This window comes from Leptodactylus fuscus, chromosome 3 (assembly GCF_031893055.1).
Source record: "Leptodactylus fuscus isolate aLepFus1 chromosome 3, aLepFus1.hap2, whole genome shotgun sequence".
NCBI lineage: Eukaryota > Metazoa > Chordata > Amphibia > Anura > Leptodactylidae > Leptodactylus > Leptodactylus fuscus.
The window spans coordinates 229,323,719-229,342,498 of NC_134267.1; positions in this window are offsets into that span (position 1 = coordinate 229,323,719).

Here is an 18,780-nt window from a genome sequence, read left to right on the forward strand (position 1 = left end):
ATCATAATGTGGATTTAATTGCTAAATCAGTATTTCTGTCCCAAAAGGAACAGATTCCCAACTATGGACAGCGCTGTTTCGGCCTATTGGGCCATCCTCAGCATAGTGGAGCAGGAATGACTTGTAAGTCTCCGTACTGCCTATGTAGGCGAACACTCTCCCTAATGTGGACGAGTGCCCCCATACCCTGGTCTATAGTCTCTCACGCTGCTAAATCAGTATCCCTACACTATGCTGAGGATGGCCCAATAGGCCGAAACAGCGCTGTCCATAGCTGGGAATCTGTTCCTTTTGGGACAGAAATACTGATTTAGCAATTAAATCCACATTATGATTAAAAGACTTTATAACTGAGTCGTTCATGATGTTAAGGATGCCGCCCTCTATAGGGTGGTGTACAGAGTGCACTCTGTTCTCCTAATTCCATCCAGGAGATTAGATTTGCATATTTTTTACCCGTTTTTCTCCCATCATAAAGCGGCTAAGTGCCGCAACATTATTTTCTCAGCCCCTGAAGATTCTGAAAAGGATGAAACGCATAGGGCTTTTTTTTTTTTTTTTAATTCAAAAAGATTTTTATTAAAGTTTTTCAAACGAGTACATAACAAACAAACAAATAAAAGACGGCGATAACTCACCGTATTAACATGGCTCAGAAATGTACATTACAAAGAGAAGAACAATATATTGTATAAACATATTATAACGAGCAAATGAAGAGTACTCCGAGGAGCGGGTGTATAGAAAAATAACGATAAGGGGTGAAGTCAGAGTACCATGTAATCGATACGAGAGAGTATACTAGATCATTACTAGATCAATGTATCTGTAAAAGAAACTACACCTGTGGAGAGGGGGGGGGGGAAGCAGAGATTGATGAATGAGAACAAAAAAGGGGGGAGAGGGGAGAAAAATAGGCGTCGGCGCGGACCCCATTAGAACTCAGTAGAATAGATGAAAGAAGAAAGAAACTTGGGGGGGGGGGGGAGGGGGGAATACTGTGAAGCAAGAATAGAAGTTGGAGGGATGGGGGGGGGGGGGGAGAGAGGCTAGAGGGGGGAGAGAAACGCTCCAGGGAAGAGTAGAGCCTCAATAGAGGGGGCCGGAGTGTCCCTGGCAGGTGAGGGAGCAAGCACTTGGCTGGGGGAGGGGAGTTGAAAGTGGTGATACATTCAGGCCGGACGGTCAAGCCATGGTGACCAGATTTGGAGAAATTTATCGTGGGACCTGTTAGTCCAGCTAAGCAGCTCTTCAAATCTGGCAATAAGGTTTACCTTCTGTATCCAGTGCAGAGAGGAAGGGGGGACAGTTTGGAGCCAATGAAGAGGGATAAGTGTTTTAGCCGCTGCCAGCAGGTGTGATATGAGGACATGTTTCGAAGGATGATAATCCTTCGTCGAGGCAGACATGAAGATCATGGGAGGGGTGATCTCGAGCTGAGGGTAGCCAATAGACCTTATCATGTCCTTGACATCGTTCCAGTATTGTCTGATGAGAGGGCACTCCCACCATATGTGCAAGTAGGTACCTTCTGCCTGTAAACACCTCCAGCATACGTTCGTAGGAGTTAAACCTTTCTTCTGCAACCAGGACGGGGTGCGATACCACCGTGTGAGGAGCTTGTAATGACTTTCTTGTAAACGTATGCATCTCGACGGGCCATGTGAATGCTCCAGTACTGAGTCGACCGCATGATCTGGGAGGACAATTCCTAACTCCTCTTCCCAAGCAGTGATGAAGTTCGGTTTGTTAAACTGGATTGGGTCGATATATCTTTGTAGGAGGCGAGAGGTCTTTCGGAGAAGGGCAGTCTTGGAGGCCATCAATTTTTCGAATTCCGTGAGCTTGGTCCGTAATGTGAAGTTACGCGAAAGCAGATTCAAGGAGGCTTTCAGATGTTGTAAATGTAGGTAAGAGGGGGAAAGGTTCGGAACCAAGGCCAGTATCTCAGGTAATGGGAGGAGACCATCTGCGGTCATTATATCTGCCAGGGTGACTGAACCTAGTTTGGTCCACAGGTCTCTGTAAGGCGTGCCATCTAGGCCCAGGAGATCCGGAATGGCTTGCAGGGGGAGCAGAGGGGATGGGGTTGGAGCAAGGTCAGCTCCCATTTCAGACCAGAGTAGTATCGGTGCCTTTAGAAGAGGGTTAGAAAGAAGGGATTTAGCAGCCGTAGAGGCGGGACACCATAGTGCAGGCAAGGGAGGGGTGGAGTGTGGCGGTGAGAGCAGGCGAAGTGGCATTGGGGATCTAATGGGAGAGGTGAGTTCCAGCCACCAGGCTAGTTGGTTCGCTTTATAGTATTTGCGGATATCCGTTAGGCCGATGCCGCCACTACCTTTTCTTTCCGTCAAAGTTTTCCAGGAGATCCTCGGGGTCCTGTTCCTCCAGATAAACCTGGTGAAAATACTCTGTAAGGAGGCGAAGAAGGAGGATGGTAAGAAAATTGGGAGCATCATAATCTTGTATATATAACTTTTTCGTCCGAACCAGGAAAGGGGGAGCAGTGTGTAAGAGGCAAGGGATTTAGAGATTTCATCAAGGAGTGGGGGAAAATTGCAAGAGTAGAGGTCAGAAATGCGGGGTGTGAGATAGACACCTAAGTATTTCAGACGAGAACTCGTCCAGGAGAAGGGGGTAGACGATTTAAGTCGCGCAGCCCTCGATGAAGGGAGAGAGACATTTAAGACCTCCGACTTTGAGAGATTGGCTTTATATCTGGAAACCGATCCAAACTCTGAAAGTACTTCAACCAGGGCAGGGAGGCCCTCTTCGGGGTTCGTGACAACAAAGAGAACATCATCAGCATATGCCGTGGAGTGCAGTGTGAGCTCACCAACTTTCATGCCTCGGACTCGATTATCTTGACGGACTCTCTGAAGTAGCGTTTCCAACACCAAGATAAAGAGCGTTGGGGAAAGTGGGCATCCCTGCCTGGTCCCGTTCGTAATAGTAAAGCTGGGGGAGAGAGTGCCATTTATGCGCAACTTGGCCGTGGGTGTCTGGTAAAGGGAGAAAATAGCGTCTACGAAGGAGGGGGGGGGGAACCAAATTTAAGAAGAACATTCCTCATGAAGAGCCAATCGACTCTGTCGAATGCTTTTTCAGCATCGACGCCTAAAAGGACTAAGGAGGTCGATGAGGTATGAGCTAAATGGATCAAGGGCAAGAGTTTGGCAGTGTTAGGTTTTCCTTCTCTGCCATAGACAAATCCGGATTGTTCCCCATTGACCAGATCTGGTATATAGGGTTGAAGGCGCCTAGAAAGTATCTTTGCCCAAACCTTCGCATCTACGTTGAGCAAGGAAATGGGGCGATAGCTGCCGCATGAGGACAAGTCTTTCCCTTCCTTGGGGATAAGGGTAACATGGGCCTCCTGCGATTGAGGGGGTAAGGAGTGGCCAGTCAGAAGCGCGTTGCATAGTAAGGAGAGTTGCGGGGAGAGGATATTTTGTTGGAATTTCTTATAGTAAAAAAGTGGGAGGCCATCTGGGCCCGGGCTCTTGCCCGTCGAGAAGCTGTTCAGGGTATCATTGACTTCTTGTAAGGAGATGGGCTCCAAAAGAGAAGAAGAGGCCGAGTGAGAAAGCTTGGGGAGGGAGAGGGAGTCAAGAAATTGGGTCATTAGGGCATGTCTCTGAGTTGAGGCGAGTTGGCCGTCCTCAGATTGAAGGTTATATAAGGATGCGTAGAAGTCCACAAAGGCTGTCGCAATGTCTGGAGTGCGTGTGACCGTTTTCCCTGTCGAGTCTTTGATGCTGGAAATATAGGACTTGGTCTTTTCTTTCTTGATAAGATTAGACATTAGGCGTCCGCCTTTATCCCCATGCGCGTAAAGGAGCTTCCTGTAATGGAGATGGTGTTTAGCCGCTCTAAAATTGAGAGCGTCGCGGAGTTTATTCCGAAGAGAGTCAAGTTCGGCTTGGAGGATCAAGGCCTGCGATTTTTTCCTGCGTCGCTCTATGTCCGCAATACGTTTCAGAAGATCATCCATTTCTTTTTGTCTGACTTTCTTAGTCTTTGAAGCAAGGGTAATCAAGATGCCTCTAATATAAGCCTTATGGGCTTCCCAAACAGAGGCTGGGCGGACATCAGGTGTAGAGTTTAGGCGGAAATATTCTTCCAAGTGCGTTGTAAGGAAGGAGAGATTCTCTTCAGAATCCAACAGGAACTCATTAAGTCTCCAAGTGCATTGAGGACGAGGAAGGTGGTCAAGTCGAAGGGTAAGGGTCACTGGGGCATGGTCTGCAACTGTGATGGAGCCAATGCAGGAGGAAAGAAGGTGATCCAGGAGAGGACGGGTGACAAAAAGATAATCAAGACGGAGGAAGGAGTTGGCAGGGGCTGAGAAGAAAGTGAAGTCCTTGTCAGTTGGATGCTGCACTCTCCAAGTGTCGAGGAGGTTCATGTCATGTAGGGTAGCCTTAAGCTTCCCGAGAGATCTCTGTGAGAAGATTTGGGCAGACGACGAAGAATCAAGTAGGGGGTTTAGGGCCACATTTAGATCAGCACCCAATATGACGGGGCCATCTGCAAAGAGTTTCAGGGTTTGAAGAGCGTCTAGAATCCATGAGATCTGTCCCTTGTTTGGGGCATATAGATTTGCAAGAGTGTATGGCTGACCGGCGACAGTGCCTTTTAAAAATAGAATCCGACCCTCTGCGTCCGCAAATCGTTCCTGGAAGGTGAAGGGAATGGATTTATGAATCAAGATAGAGACACCTTTAGAGGCAGAGGTAGGGTGAGAGTTATGAAAAGTAAGGGGGAAATGTTTCCTTGGGAGGTTCGGGATACGGCCATCCTTAAAGTGTGTTTCCTGTAAAAAGGCGATACCAGTGTTGAGTTTATTTAGTAGGAGGAAAATATGATGCCTTTTCTCAGGCGAGTTAAGGCCATTCACATTAAAAGTGGAGCAGGTTATGCGAGCCATGAGCGTCTCCGGAAAAAGGGATAGTAGAGAAGGGAGGGGATTAAGTAGGGAGCAGAAGAGGAGTAAAGGTAGAGCCTGGAGTAAGGGGGGGGACGCAAGAAGGGAGGAGAGGGGAAGGGAATGACAGTAGCGAGCAAGGGGGGGATAGAAGGCTGAAAATAGGAGAGAGGAGAGGATTGGATGGCGAGCGTGGAAAGAGGGGGGGAAGAGGGAGGGAGAGGCAGAGGAAAAGGGAAAGAGGAGGGAGGGAAGACAAGGAGAACAGAAGGGGATTGAAAAGTGAGTGGGAAGGGAACGAGGAGGGGGAGAAACTAGGTTGGGGGGGGAGAAGGGATGAAAGGGGTTTGAGGTCCGCGCCTCCAAAGGGTAAGGTAGGAAAGAGAGGGGGGGGGGTGGGTTTCAGCAAAAAGGGGGGGGGGGGGTGGAGGTGGTGTAGTTAGGGAGTGGAATAGGTCTGCGTTTCCACTAAAGGATATAGTCAGAATACCGACAACAATAAGTAGTTTTGGAGCAAGAATGTACGGAGGTGTTGTCAGAGGCGGAGAGGAGTTCCTGATCAAAAACGTGTCCATAACCAACATCTCCAATGAGAAGAGCAATAAGGCAACAATATCATAACAGAGCAGTAAGCATATTGAGTACCCTGTAGAAGGAGAGCCAAGGAAGAGAAAGGAGAGGGGTGCAAAAGAGAGAGGGGGCAACGTGGGTGGAGGGGCAAAAGAAGGGAGTCGGGAAGGTAAACGGAGGAGAAGATAAGGTGAGAAAACGAAGAAAGGGAGGAGGACATACAAGCAATCTACGCATCATCACCTACATAGCCTGTGTATAAGCCACAGCATAGTGGAGTACAGGAGTGCCAGGGTCAGCAAATGTAGTATAAAAAAAAAAAAAAAAAAGGGGGGGGAGGGGTTAGAGAGTAGGGAGAGGGGCGGGTGGGTTGGGGGGGGGCAGTGAGGCGGGGAGGGAAAGGAGAGGGTTGGGGTGTAAGGGCGAAAGGGAGGGGGGCAATAGTAGCTGTACTCCTGGTGATTATAGCATGAGATAATAAGTAGAGATGAGCGAACAGTGTTCTATCGAACACATGTTCGATCGGATATCAGGGTGTTCGCCATGTTCGAATCGAATCGAACACCACGTGGTAAAGTGCGCCAAAATTCGATTCCCCTCCCACCTTCCCTGGCGCCTTTTTTGCACCAATAACAGCGCAGGGGAGGTGGGACAGGAACTACGACACTGGGGGCATTGAAAAAAATTGGAAAAAGTCATTGGCTGCCGAAATCAGGTGCCCTCCATTTTAGACGAATAGTGGATTTCAAATCCGGGTCATATGAGAATGTGAACTTTGTGACTATGAGACAGGGATAGCTGTACAGGCAGGGATAGCTAGGGATAACCTTTATTTAGGGGGGAATGTTATTAAAAATAACTTTTTGGGGCTCTATCGGGTGTGTAATTGTGATTTTTGTGAGATAAACTTTTTCCCATAGGGATGCATTGGCCAGCGCTGATTGGCCGAATTCCGTACTCTGGCCAATCAGTGCTGGCCAATGCATTCTATTAGCTTGATGAAGCAGAGTGTGCACAAGGGTTCAAGCGCACCCTCGGCTCTGATGTAGCAGAGCCGAGGCTGCACAAGGGTTCAAGCGCACCCTCGGCTCTGATGTAGGAGAGCCGAGGGTGCACTTGAACCCTTGTGCACCCTCAGCTCTGCTACATCAGAGCCGAGGGTGCGCTTGAACCCTTGTGCACACTCTGCTTCATCAAGCTAATAGAATGCATTGGCCAGCGCTGATTGGCCAATGTATTCTATTAGCCTGATGAAGTAGAGCTGAATGTGTGTGCTAAGCACACACATTCAGCTCTACTTCATCGGGCTAATAGAATGCATTGGCCAGCGCTGATTGGCCAGAGTACGGAACTCGACCAATCAGCGCTGGCTCTGCTGGAGGAGGCGGAGTCTAAGATCGCTCCACACCAGTCTCCATTCAGGTCCGACCTTAGACTCCGCCTCCTCCGGCAGAGCCAGCGCTGATTGGCCGAATTCCGTACTCTGGCCAATCAGCACTGGCTAATGCATTGTATTGGCTTGATGAAGCAGTGCTGAATGTGTGTGCTTAGCACACACATTCAGCTCTACTTCATCGGGCTAATAGAATGCATTGGCCAATCAGCGCTGGCCAATGCATTCTATTAGCGTGAACTGAGTTTGCACAGGGGTTCTAGTGCACCCTCGGCTCTGCTACATCAGATTGCTACATCTGATGTAGCAGTGCCGAGTGTGCATCAGATGTGTAGTTGAGCAAAACTGACTCAGCACTGCTAAGTCTGCATTCGCATAGGAATGCATTGGCCAGCCTTCGGCCAATCAGCGCTGGCTCTGCCGGAGGAGGCGGAGTCTAAGGTCGGACCTGAATGGAGACTGGTGTGGAGCTATCTTAGACTCCGCCTCCTCCAGCAGAGCCAGCGCTGATTGGTCGAGTTCCGTACTCTGGCCAATCAGCACTGGCCAATGCATTTCTATGGGGAAAAGTTAGCTTGCGAAAATCGCAAACTGACAGGGATTTCCATGAAATAAAGTGACTTTTATGCCCCCAGACATGCTTCCCCTGCTGTCCCAGTGTCATTCCAGGGTGTTGGTATCATTTCCTGGGGTGTCATAGTGGACTTGGTGACCCTCCAGACACGAATTTGGGTTTCCCCCTTAACGAGTTTATGTTCCCCATAGACTATAATGGGGTTCGAAACCCATTCGAACACTCGAACAGTGAGCGGCTGTTCGAATCGAATTTCGAACCTCGAACATTTTAGTGTTCGCTCATCTCTAATAATAAGCACTTGCCAAATATGCTACTAGAATTGCAACAATACACAGTAAACCTGGAAAACATATAGTAGGGTCTAGGCATATACGTGGAGGCATGGGTAGTTACTCACATGGAAGGAAGGAAGGGGGGGGGGAGGGAGAGTAAGGGGAAGGGTCGTGGGGGGGGGAGGGGGGATTGTGATGAAATCACACTACAGCAAGAGGGAAATAGTGACAACGGGTAGGGGATCGCTACAACACTGAGGATAGGTGTTCGGCAGAGGGCATAGCTGAGGAGCGATCCATGACCAGATGCGTATGTGTGTAGGCCCAGTAAATAATACCTCTGTTCGGGTAAGTGAAATCATAGTTACCTGTATGCGTGTAGTCACGCTTAGGTGCTGGATCCTCCTCCGCCATCCCCTGTAAAAGCAGCGGGAGTGACGTAACAACTGTCCCCAGGCGCGGTATCAAGATACAAATATGGGGGGGAGAGAGGGAAGGGGGAGATGGGAACATAGGTGGGAGGGGGGGGGGAAACTTCTATGCATGTTTAGTAAAATACACCTATTTAGCATAAGCGGTGATAAAGGGTTTGCTTACTATGAGCGGAAACATAGTTGTTCGTATGTCCCATGACCCGTGTCAAACGTTATAACTAACCAAGTGTCCCCTCACAATCAGTTCCATAGCAAAGTAGAAATAAAGCGATGGTGCCGGGCTACCCCAAGGACAGGGATGTCGGGAGGAGATGCGGCTTGAGGGGGGTACGTTTGCCTCTGGGAGACTTGGCTCTCGCTGGTGTGCGCGGGGAATTAGCTGATGGTCGTGGGTTCAGGTGGTACGGGATGCTGTACAGGCAACCATGAGGGAATGTCCAGCTGTGGTATATCCAAGGCCATATAGAGACCCTCTAAATCAGCAGGGGAATAGACATTATACCTTTTGCCGTTTCTCAGCACCGACAGGCCAAAAGGGAAGAGCCAGGAGTATTGCAGCTTCCTTTCACGCAGTACCTCCAAGAGAGGTTTAAGGATCCTGCGCTTCTGGAGGGTGGTCGGAGATAGGTCTTGATAGAAGCGGAGACGAGCACCTTCATGCGTCAGCTCAGATTTATCTCTCGCCACTCGGAGGATTGCTGCTGTATCAGCCGAGGTGAGGAGGGCGCATACGATGTCTCTCGGCTGGTCCTCCGGGCCAGGCGTAGGGCGAAGCGCCCTATGCACACGCTCAATACGGGCAGCGGTAAAAGGAAGGGTCGCAGTATGAAGATCGGGAGCCGACGAGAGGAGCGCTTGGAAAATGGACGACACGGCCTCCGGCAGGGCATCTGGGAGAACCTGTTCTGGAAGGCCACGGATGCGGACATTGCGTCTGCGGCTTCTGTTCTCAACATCCTCAAGCATGAGGTAGGCCTTGTTAAGGTGTTCTGTGTGCAGGTCCAGTTGTTTGGAGTTAGTCTTAGCGGTTTTCATAAAGACAGCATGTGTCGCCTCCAATCTATCTACGCGCTTGCCAATGGCCTGCATGTCGGCACGGAGTTCCGATAGTTCAGTCATAACTGGGGCCATGGCTTGAGCTAGGGCATGCGGCAGCGTTTTCTTTAAGTAGCCTCTAGATATAGGGGCAGATGTCGGGGCTGAGACAGTTTCGGGAGGATAGGAGTCTAGGTCAGAATCAGCCGTAGCCTCCCCCACGCTGCTGTTGTCGTCCGGCGCCATATTGTCCTCGGGTCGAGGATGTTTCAGGGCTCCCTTCTTAAGGAATTTGTGCATTCCGGATTGGGAGGACTGGGATTTCTGGTAGCCAGAGGATTCAGGATGTCTGTCCTTCCCAGTGCGGACCATTTCTCTCTGTTATGAGGCTGGATGGAGATGGATAAGGACACTTGAGTGGCAGAGCTGCAGATCAAGCTGCCATCTCGTTCCCCGGTCAGGCTCCGCCTCCACGCATAGGGCTTTTTTAGTAAGGGAAGTGATTGCTGTGACTCGTACATAGGCTGATATCGTAGGGCTGGTGGCAGACTCCATTTCTGGTGTTCCTTTGTTGGTGTGACGATAGGTCAGTATCCTCAAGGGACCCAGGAGTAGGAGCTGTCTTGTCTTTCCTAGCCTCTACAAGCAATTTTATCAGCCGAGCAACAGCAACACCCCTATTATCTTGGTTGAGGGAGATAGGACTTGAAAGGGACAGAGTCCTATGTGCATCCCTATAGACACATTTGCCATATAGGTAAACTGTCTCAGAGCACACTGACCGCAACTCAGCGGGGTTTAGTCACTATATGTGCCACAGGCAATTTTTTATATTTAACTTTTTTAAACGAATCAATAAAGGTTATATTTTATATCCAATTGGATACTCTTTTGGGAAGATTAATATATGGTCTTTTCAATCAGTGATGAAATAAGTTGGGTACTTATAGTTGGCTTAAAAACTGAATACGTAAAGCCAGGACGATATCATTCCTGGAACATTTCCCTGCCTAATTGATATAGGTGTTGGGAAAATATTTTGGTTCACGCCGTCCACAAAATCGAGAAGATCACCATTAATCCTGGCTATGAGAGGTGTACACTCCCTATGGAGAAAATAGTAACAAGTTGTCCTCTTTGTAATGCTAATCGTCTTCATGCCACCTTAATCTGGTTTTGTTTTTTAGTTCAGCAACTTCCCTAAACCTCCCTGTAATCTATCAACCTGATGTGTAATGTGACGAAATGTTGACCTCGATGTTCTTCATGACAGATTGAAAATTAGAGACTAAAAATTAGACCTAAAATGTTTTTATAACAACTCTTCTAAAATGTGCAATGGTTTATCTTATTGCTATAAAGCACCACTGCATCATTATCAGTGGTGTAACTAAGCTCCTGGGCGCCAGTGCAAAATCTGTAATGGGGCGCCAAGGTACCTTGTGCCATGGATGGTGGTATATTTTATATAGCAGAGGAACCTTTGGGGTCTTCTCAGGGTCCAGAGCCTGGTAGTGACTTCTATCTCTGTACCCTTCATAGCTTTGCCCCTGTAAATGACTTTGCATCCATGTTTGGCAGTCACCAGTAGAACATTGGGCGAATTTAGAAACATACTGCATCTGCACCAGAAAATTGATGCAAAAGTGGTACATGGCCCCGACTTGTGCCAAAGTTTGTTGTTTCTGTGAGCTGCTCATCACTTTTTAAGAAACCAAGAGGAGCGGGTTAGGGTAAGCATGGACCAAGAAGAGGTGAACCCATCGATTTTGCCACTTTTTATGCCAGAAAACTGGCGTAACTTATATCTGAAATCTATGCAAGTCCCTGGCTGGCCTAAATTTAAATTCTGGTGAATAGGACCTCTTGGGTTCCATTCAAGACTTGATCGTCCAGTGTTGGATTACAAGCTGGAATCTTCACCAAAGCAGCATTGACTTAAAATTTCTGAAATTTTGATTGGGGGCAGAAGTGCTGATAGACTGTGGAAGATATTTGTTTTGACATTTTTTGAGCCAACAAACTGCTCCAACAAGACAAAAAAGAGTCCAGTGATGACATGAGAGCATTTTTAGATGAGGTCTTAGCACTGTGCACCCATAAATAGGGTTGAGCTGATCTTGACTTTTCAGGATCGATTTTAAAATCCGATTTCCGATTATTTTTCATTCGAACCCGATCTCGATCCTAATTCCGATCCCAATGCAAGTCAATGGAATTTATTTATTAATCGGAGATTGGATTTTAAAAGCAATCCTATTCACTATACAGCATGAAAACTAACAATTGTTAGAATCCACGCTGTGTAGTGAATCACTAAAGTAGCCAGAGGATTTTTTTTAATCCTCTGGCTACTTAGTCCTCCTTGGTGTCAACTTACCTCCAGAGATGGCTGGTCCGGTGCCCGGTGCCGTCCTTCTTCTTTGCTTCACTGCCGCTGCACGCTGCTCTTCTCCCTTCGCTGCCCCTTCCCTGCCAGGTTAGGAGAGTGTGGGCGGGTACTGGGAGGGGAGACGTCACGTCTCCCCGCCCTGTACCCGCCCACACTCTAAGCCACAAGCCCCGCCTACCTAGCGCTTTAAACACTAACCTGGGAGGCGGGGCAGCGAGGCAAGAAGAAGGAGGGCACCAGAGCAGCCATCTCTAGAGGTAAGTAGCTGCTAGAGATGTTTAGTTTAGCCTCCCATTTGAATGAATGGAGGCAGCCGGTACACAGGGGTTAAGGGTGTGTGCCGGCTGCTTCCATTCATTCCTATAACTGCTGCAGAGCCTTCACACTGAATATACAGCGTATACTCAGTGTGAAGGCTAAGCAAAGCATTGTGGGAAAAGATCACCGATCTCGATCCCACATAAATAGATCGTGTACGGAATTCCAATGGTGATCGTGAAATTTTCTCGATTGCCGATCAGAATCCGATCTTTTCCGAACACGATTGCTCAATCCTACCCATAAATCAAAACTTCTTGATTGTCACTATGATATGTCAAAAGTTTTTTGAAGGAGGAGGAGCTGCTTTCCTCCTTACCTTCATTTAGATTGTTTATTTGTATAAAACCTGGGCCATCACCGTATTCCTCTCATACACAGAAGTCTACAGAGAGGGGAGTAGGAGAAGAAGTGATTCATTGCCTCTTTCTGAGCAGTGATATCTTGAAAGATAGCAGTGTTAGAAGAGCTCCCAGACTTACAGTATATCAGACTTTATCAGCCGCACTTACTTTTGTGTATTTTCACTCCTACCCTTCCCTCTCCATAGACTTCTATGTAAAAGGTAACTCAACCCGATGAATGGAGAATGAAACATATTTGTTTAATAAAGTAAAGTTTCTTATATTCGCCTGTACTCTCTGTATTGGTAGTCTCACTAGGAAATCCTACATCTAATGCTAACCAAAGAAAGAAGTATAACCAAAGAAAGCTGAATATTACGTAACATATAACTTATTTACACTGGTATTTAGGATCTTTGATTTATTACATCATTCTCCCAATATCCGTGTTTGTTTATCATTCTAACACTTTATCCCTGTACTGAACAGTAGATAGGAAGCTTTCATCACTTTTCAACCATTGGCCATGAGTCACCGGTGTCCTTACATTCTAGGTGCTGAGATGTTTCTACAGATCTGGTTTTTCCAGCCACGAGTTGCAAATAAGCCATGTCAAATGTCACCGAACTCTCAATGAAGCCTTGATTAAGTAAATATCCACCATACAGGATGTACTCATTGATGAATGATTAGAGGGAGGTCACATTACACAGACTATACCAGACCAAAGACAGTGTTTAGAACGTTTACGGCTGAGGCCCCATGTTGCAGATTTTGTTGTGTTTTTTTTTTAAAACCAAAGTCAAGAGTGGCTTGTAAGGGAATGGAAAATATAAAGGAAGTAAAATCCAGTGAAATCTGCAAAAAAAAAAAAAAACTGCGTAGGCTAAGGCCACATTGCGGAAACGTAGCTTTTTTTGTTGCAGATTTTGTTACGGTTTTTTGAGCCAATGCCAGGAGTGGATTGAGCAAAAGGGAGACGTATAAGAATTTCCTATATATTTCCCATCACTTTTGTAGCCATTCTTAGCTTTGTCTCAAAAAAACGCAACAATCTGCAACAAAAAAAAGCTGCGTTTCAGCTACATGGAGCTTTAGTCCGAAGCCCCACATTGCGGAAACACAGTTGCTTTGTTTATTGCGGATTTTTGAGCCAAAGTCAGGAATGGCTATAACAGAAGAGAATCATCTAAGAATTTTCATTCTATTTTCCATCCTTTTGCAAGCCACTCCTGACTTTGGCTCCAAAAAATTGCAAAAAAATCTGCAACAAAAAAAAACACTGCATTTCTGCAATGTGGGGCTTTAGCCTAAACGGTTTTCCAGTTTCCATAACTATAACAAACTTTAGACAATTAAACATTTTTGAAAATATAAATTATTGATCATTTCCCAGCGTTTTCAAGATTTTTTTGTTCACCATCTTAGAGATCCTTTACATCCCACTTTGATTATCAGTTTAAGAGATCAATTTTACGGAAACAAAAATCCGATGCTAAAAATTGATGGAAATTGATGGCTATCTGCTTGAAAATGGATCAGTTTCTGCAGGTTAGAAAGGTAGGGCATGCCAAACTTTTGTTCCTCACAAAAAAAATTGGAAAAAAACTGATCAATTTTTATTTAACATTGACTTTGTGCGGATGATTATAGATTCCCTCTTTACCATCAGTTTTTTACATCCGTAAAATTGATCATTTAAACAGAAGGTCAAAACGTGATGAGAAGAGCCTCTTAGTGGTGACAACCTGTTGTCTTGATTAGTGCATATGAGCATGAGTTCAAGAGATTCTAATGGTCCGACACTTACCAAAAACCCAAGTCCCTGCCAGATAACCCAACCACCATAAGGACATCATGGCTCGGTTTCTGACAAGTCCCAGACCATTGAAAGTTCCGGCATTCATGGTCAAATCCATTGGCAACTGATCAGGACAACAGATGTCACCACTAACATGGTTAGAGAAATTCTTCAAAAACCCGTAAAAATGTAGAATTTTTAATCATCTGAAAACTTACCATAAATATCTTCATGAGAAAACCCTCTAACTTGGTGCTCATGGGGTCACCACATTTTTGGTCTATTCATCTCGAGAAGTCATCAATAGCCATTTTTTCTCCCCTTCCATATCAGGAAACATGTTATCGTAGAACATCGTACAACATTTCTGGAAGTATATGTTGGTAGAAGAAAAACCAGACTTTGATATATTCCACCTTCTTGTTGGTTCTTGCTTCTCAAGGCTTAGCATTGAATCTTGTGCAACGTAATTCTTTGTAGTGCTAATCGGTCTTATTAAAGGATTACCCCACCCAAAATAATTATCGGTAAACTTATTTTAACCTCAGCTTATGTGAGATGTTCCACAAGTGAACCCACTTTTATTTTTGTCAAGGTCTAAATAGATCATTTTTCAATTCTCCTGCCACTTTCGTTTCGGCAGACTCCATACACTGCTGTGCTACAGATCTATGGGGTTCATATATTGTTTTTATCGTTTTTATATCGTATTTAGACAAGTCTGTTATTTTACTGTAGTCCTACCCGAAAGACTGACTGCCACTCTGCAGCAACAACCCCTTAAGTCCACCCAGTGGCGTAACTAGGAATGGTGGGGCCCCCCCCCCACGACCGACGCCGATGCCGAAGACCTCAACCGACCCCCTCCTACGCATTCCTGCACGCTCTATTATGCCCCATAATGGTCCCTGCACACAGTATTATGCCCCATAGTGGCCCCTGCACACAGTATTATGCCCCATAGTGGCCCCTGCACACAGTATTATCCCCCATAGTGGCCCCTGCACACAGTATTATGTCCCTTACTGGCCCCTGCACACAGTATTATACTCCATAGTGGCCCCTGCACACAGTATTATCTCCCATAGTGGCCCCTGCACACAATATTATGTCCCTTAGTGGCCCCTGCACACAGAATTATCCCCCATAGTGGCTCCTGCACACAGTATTATCTCCCATAGTGGCCCCTGCACACAATATTATGTCCCTTAGTGGCCCCTGCACACAGTATTATCCCCAATAGTGGCCCCTGCACACAGTATTATCCCCAATAGTGGCCCCTGCACACAGTATTATGCCCCATAGTGGCCCCTGCACACAGTATTATCCCCCATAGTAGCCCCTGTACACAGTATTATCCCCCATAGTGGCCCCTGCACACAGTATTATGTCCCACTGTGGACACCCATAAACAATTATTATACTCTTGGGTCTTTTCAGACCCCAGAGTATAATAATAGGAGACCCAGGGGGAGAAAAACATAAAAAAAAACCTCTGTTACTCACCTGTCTCCCGGCTCCTATGCTGTCGGCCTCCGAAGTAGTCCGTCTTCAATGACGTCAGACGTCACATGACCCGGGACGCAGGCCGGGGTCATGAGACGTCAGACGACTAGGCCGAAGCCTGCACGGATTGTGGAGAGGTAAGTAACTGTGTTTTTTATGTTTCTTACCTCTCCCGGGCCACCGATCATTATACTCGGGGGTCCGAGAATACCCCCGAGTATAATGATAGCAGCGGTAGCGGCTGTCACCGGGCCCCTAATGTCCCAGGCCCTGTGGCAGCTGCCTCTGCTGCTACGGCGGTAGTTACACCACTGAGTCCACCCCTTACGTCTTTAAGTACATATGACCTCCTGCTACATCGCCATCTACAGTCCTAGATCCTATACACAACATCTCATTACAAGGCCCTTCTGAACATTAAAGGATTAATGCCATAAACATTATTTATGTTACAATAATTGGATAGATGATAAATTGCTGAACTGTTGGGATCTGAACACTGTGACTCCATCAATCCTGGGAAAGGAGGATGTTTAGCTCAGCTGTGAAAGTGGTCAAAGCCCTGGTGGACACCTGAACAGGGACTCCTAGCATTACAGTTATCTATGATACTAAGAGTCCCTGCCTACCATCAATTTACTGTCCAGTACTATAATCATTATGGCACAGTATGTCACTGGGAGATAGGGAGTCCTAGCATCATAGATAACTCTTTTGTTAGGAGTCCCTCCTCCAACATGATGCACAGAATGATAAATCCAAGAAATACACAGACAGAATTTCATGGCTGAACCTTGGTCATGTGAATCTGGCCTAATGCAACCCTGGATTAATAGAGAAGGTCTCCCATTCAGGACCATCATATTTTAGCCAGAACAGATCTATAGGCCAGGGAAGCATCAGCACCCAGCAAGCCTGGGCAAGTGCCAGAGCCCAAGCTTTATGGGGCCCACTCGGTGGCTGGGTGCTGACTGCCTCATTTTAGGGTCCCTGCTGTCTTTTTAAAATAAGCCATTACCTTCTGCAGTAATTCCAGCAGATAACGGGCCCTATTTACTTACCGATCCCCGTACCTGCTTACAGCCTCCATTTCACCTTCAGCCCTCCATGGGCCCTGTGCATGCCACAACACTTTGCTAATGCTGAACTGAGTGATATGATAGCGAAGTGATATGGAATGCATTGGGGCCACCTGTAGGGCAGAAGGGGAAGCAGAGGCGGCCATGGGCAGGAGCAGAGAATCACTAAGTAAGGCCATGGCCTGTGGCAAGAGTGAACCCTCTGCAAGATTCATCTTCCAAGGTTCACCAGGCAGGTTTTTTTTTTGGACCAAATACATCTGAACCTAAACTGCTACTATTAGGCTCCATTCTCACGAAGTAATGCACCGCGCATTCAGGCACATATACACGTGTCAGAGCGTGGCGCTTCAAAACAGATGCCATTGATTTCAATGGGTGCCAGCTTACGCGCGCTACACATTGAAATCAATGGGATCTGTTTCGAAGCGTCGCGCTCTGACATGTGTATATGTGTCTAAATGAGCAGCGCATTACTCAGTGAGAACGGAGCCTTATACTCCAGGGTCTTCAGACACCTGAGTATAATGATTGGAGGCCCAGGAGAGGTGAGTGCAAGTAAAAACAGTGTTACTTATCTCTCCTGGGCTTCAGGCCTCTTCAATGACGTCACAGAGGTCACGTGAGTCAGGTCGGCATCACAACGATAATAATACCGATGTAACTCACGTTTGTGATGTCATTGGAGAGACAACAGGGAGTCATGCCGGAGGCCAGGAATGGTGAATAACACTGGTTTTTATCTTTCTTCACCTCTCCTGGGCCTCCGTTCATTATACTCTGGGGTAGTATGCCATGTTGGGGAGTGGGGGGTGGGGTAAGATGAAAATTTGGTATGGGGCCAAGTCTCTGCGATAGATAGATAGATAGATAGATAGATAGATAGATAGATAGATAGATGTGTGTATATATTCCACCACCGTGAGCCAGGGGCCGAAAATAAAGAGTAATTGAAAGCGAATCTTCAGGCCGGCTCTTTTATAAACAGAAGACAGAACTGTAATATGAAGAGTATATAAAAGGTAGAGCTCAGACTGTTTACTAAGGGAAATGAAATAACAATATGGAGCCAGTCCAACAACTTGTCATGTTATGTAGATGAATCGATATGACTTATTTTACACCTCTCCACCCACAACAAGTAAAAGTCAGGGATGTAGTAATTATAGTAATTGTACTGACTTGTAAATGACTGTATCAGCGGAGCATTGCCTGACACGTGAAGGGCATCATATACGTCTAACACTAAGCTATAATACATAAATCACATACATTGCTTGGAATGATATGACATAGTGCCGTATAATACATAGTTACACAACAAGGAAGAGTTCTATTTCTCATTACTAACCTATTGATAGCCATTGCATAGTATAAGCCATTAATATCAGATCACTGAAGGTCAAAATCCCAGTCGTGTATTTGCCACAGCGCTATACCTTTGTAAGTGGCTAGATCTGGTATTACACCCTGGTATGTGACTTGATCTGACCACCTCCCTTAACTGACCATCATGGGAACAGGTTATTAAAACCCCTAAACTGAACTAAACATTTAGTCTACCAGTCATCCGTTATAATAGTTGAGATTTGTACTACCCCATTTCTGTTCATGAACTTTAGCGCTGTTCCTGGCTTTGGGAAATATTGTCTACAAACCAATGGTGGTTATAGTTACAGACGTCTCCAATACTCCAATGTCCATGAGGAACCTTATGGTGGTCCAAGCCAAATCTAGTAGAGATGTTGTGCTACCACAGTACGGTTCCCAGGTCTGATCGCGACTCCTAATAAAGGTGTACATCCACTGACCCCATAAAGTTTACAGATATAATGTAGTGTGGGCATGTTGGGGGATATAAATAATGTTGCCTCCATATTTTTGTTTCTTTCACGTCTTCAATCTTCAACATTCTGCCATTTTTCCTCATTCTTCTTCTTGATTTCCTGGGTTTTGGTCTCTGCTTGCCCAACCTTGCTCCAATCTGATTACCTTTGTACCAGATTATTAATTTATATCCCACCAGCAATTGAGGGTTATCCTGGAAATGATGAAATGGGTAGAGTTGAGCGAGTAGTATTCGATCGAGTAGGTATTCGATTGAATACTACGGTATTCGAAATACTCAGACT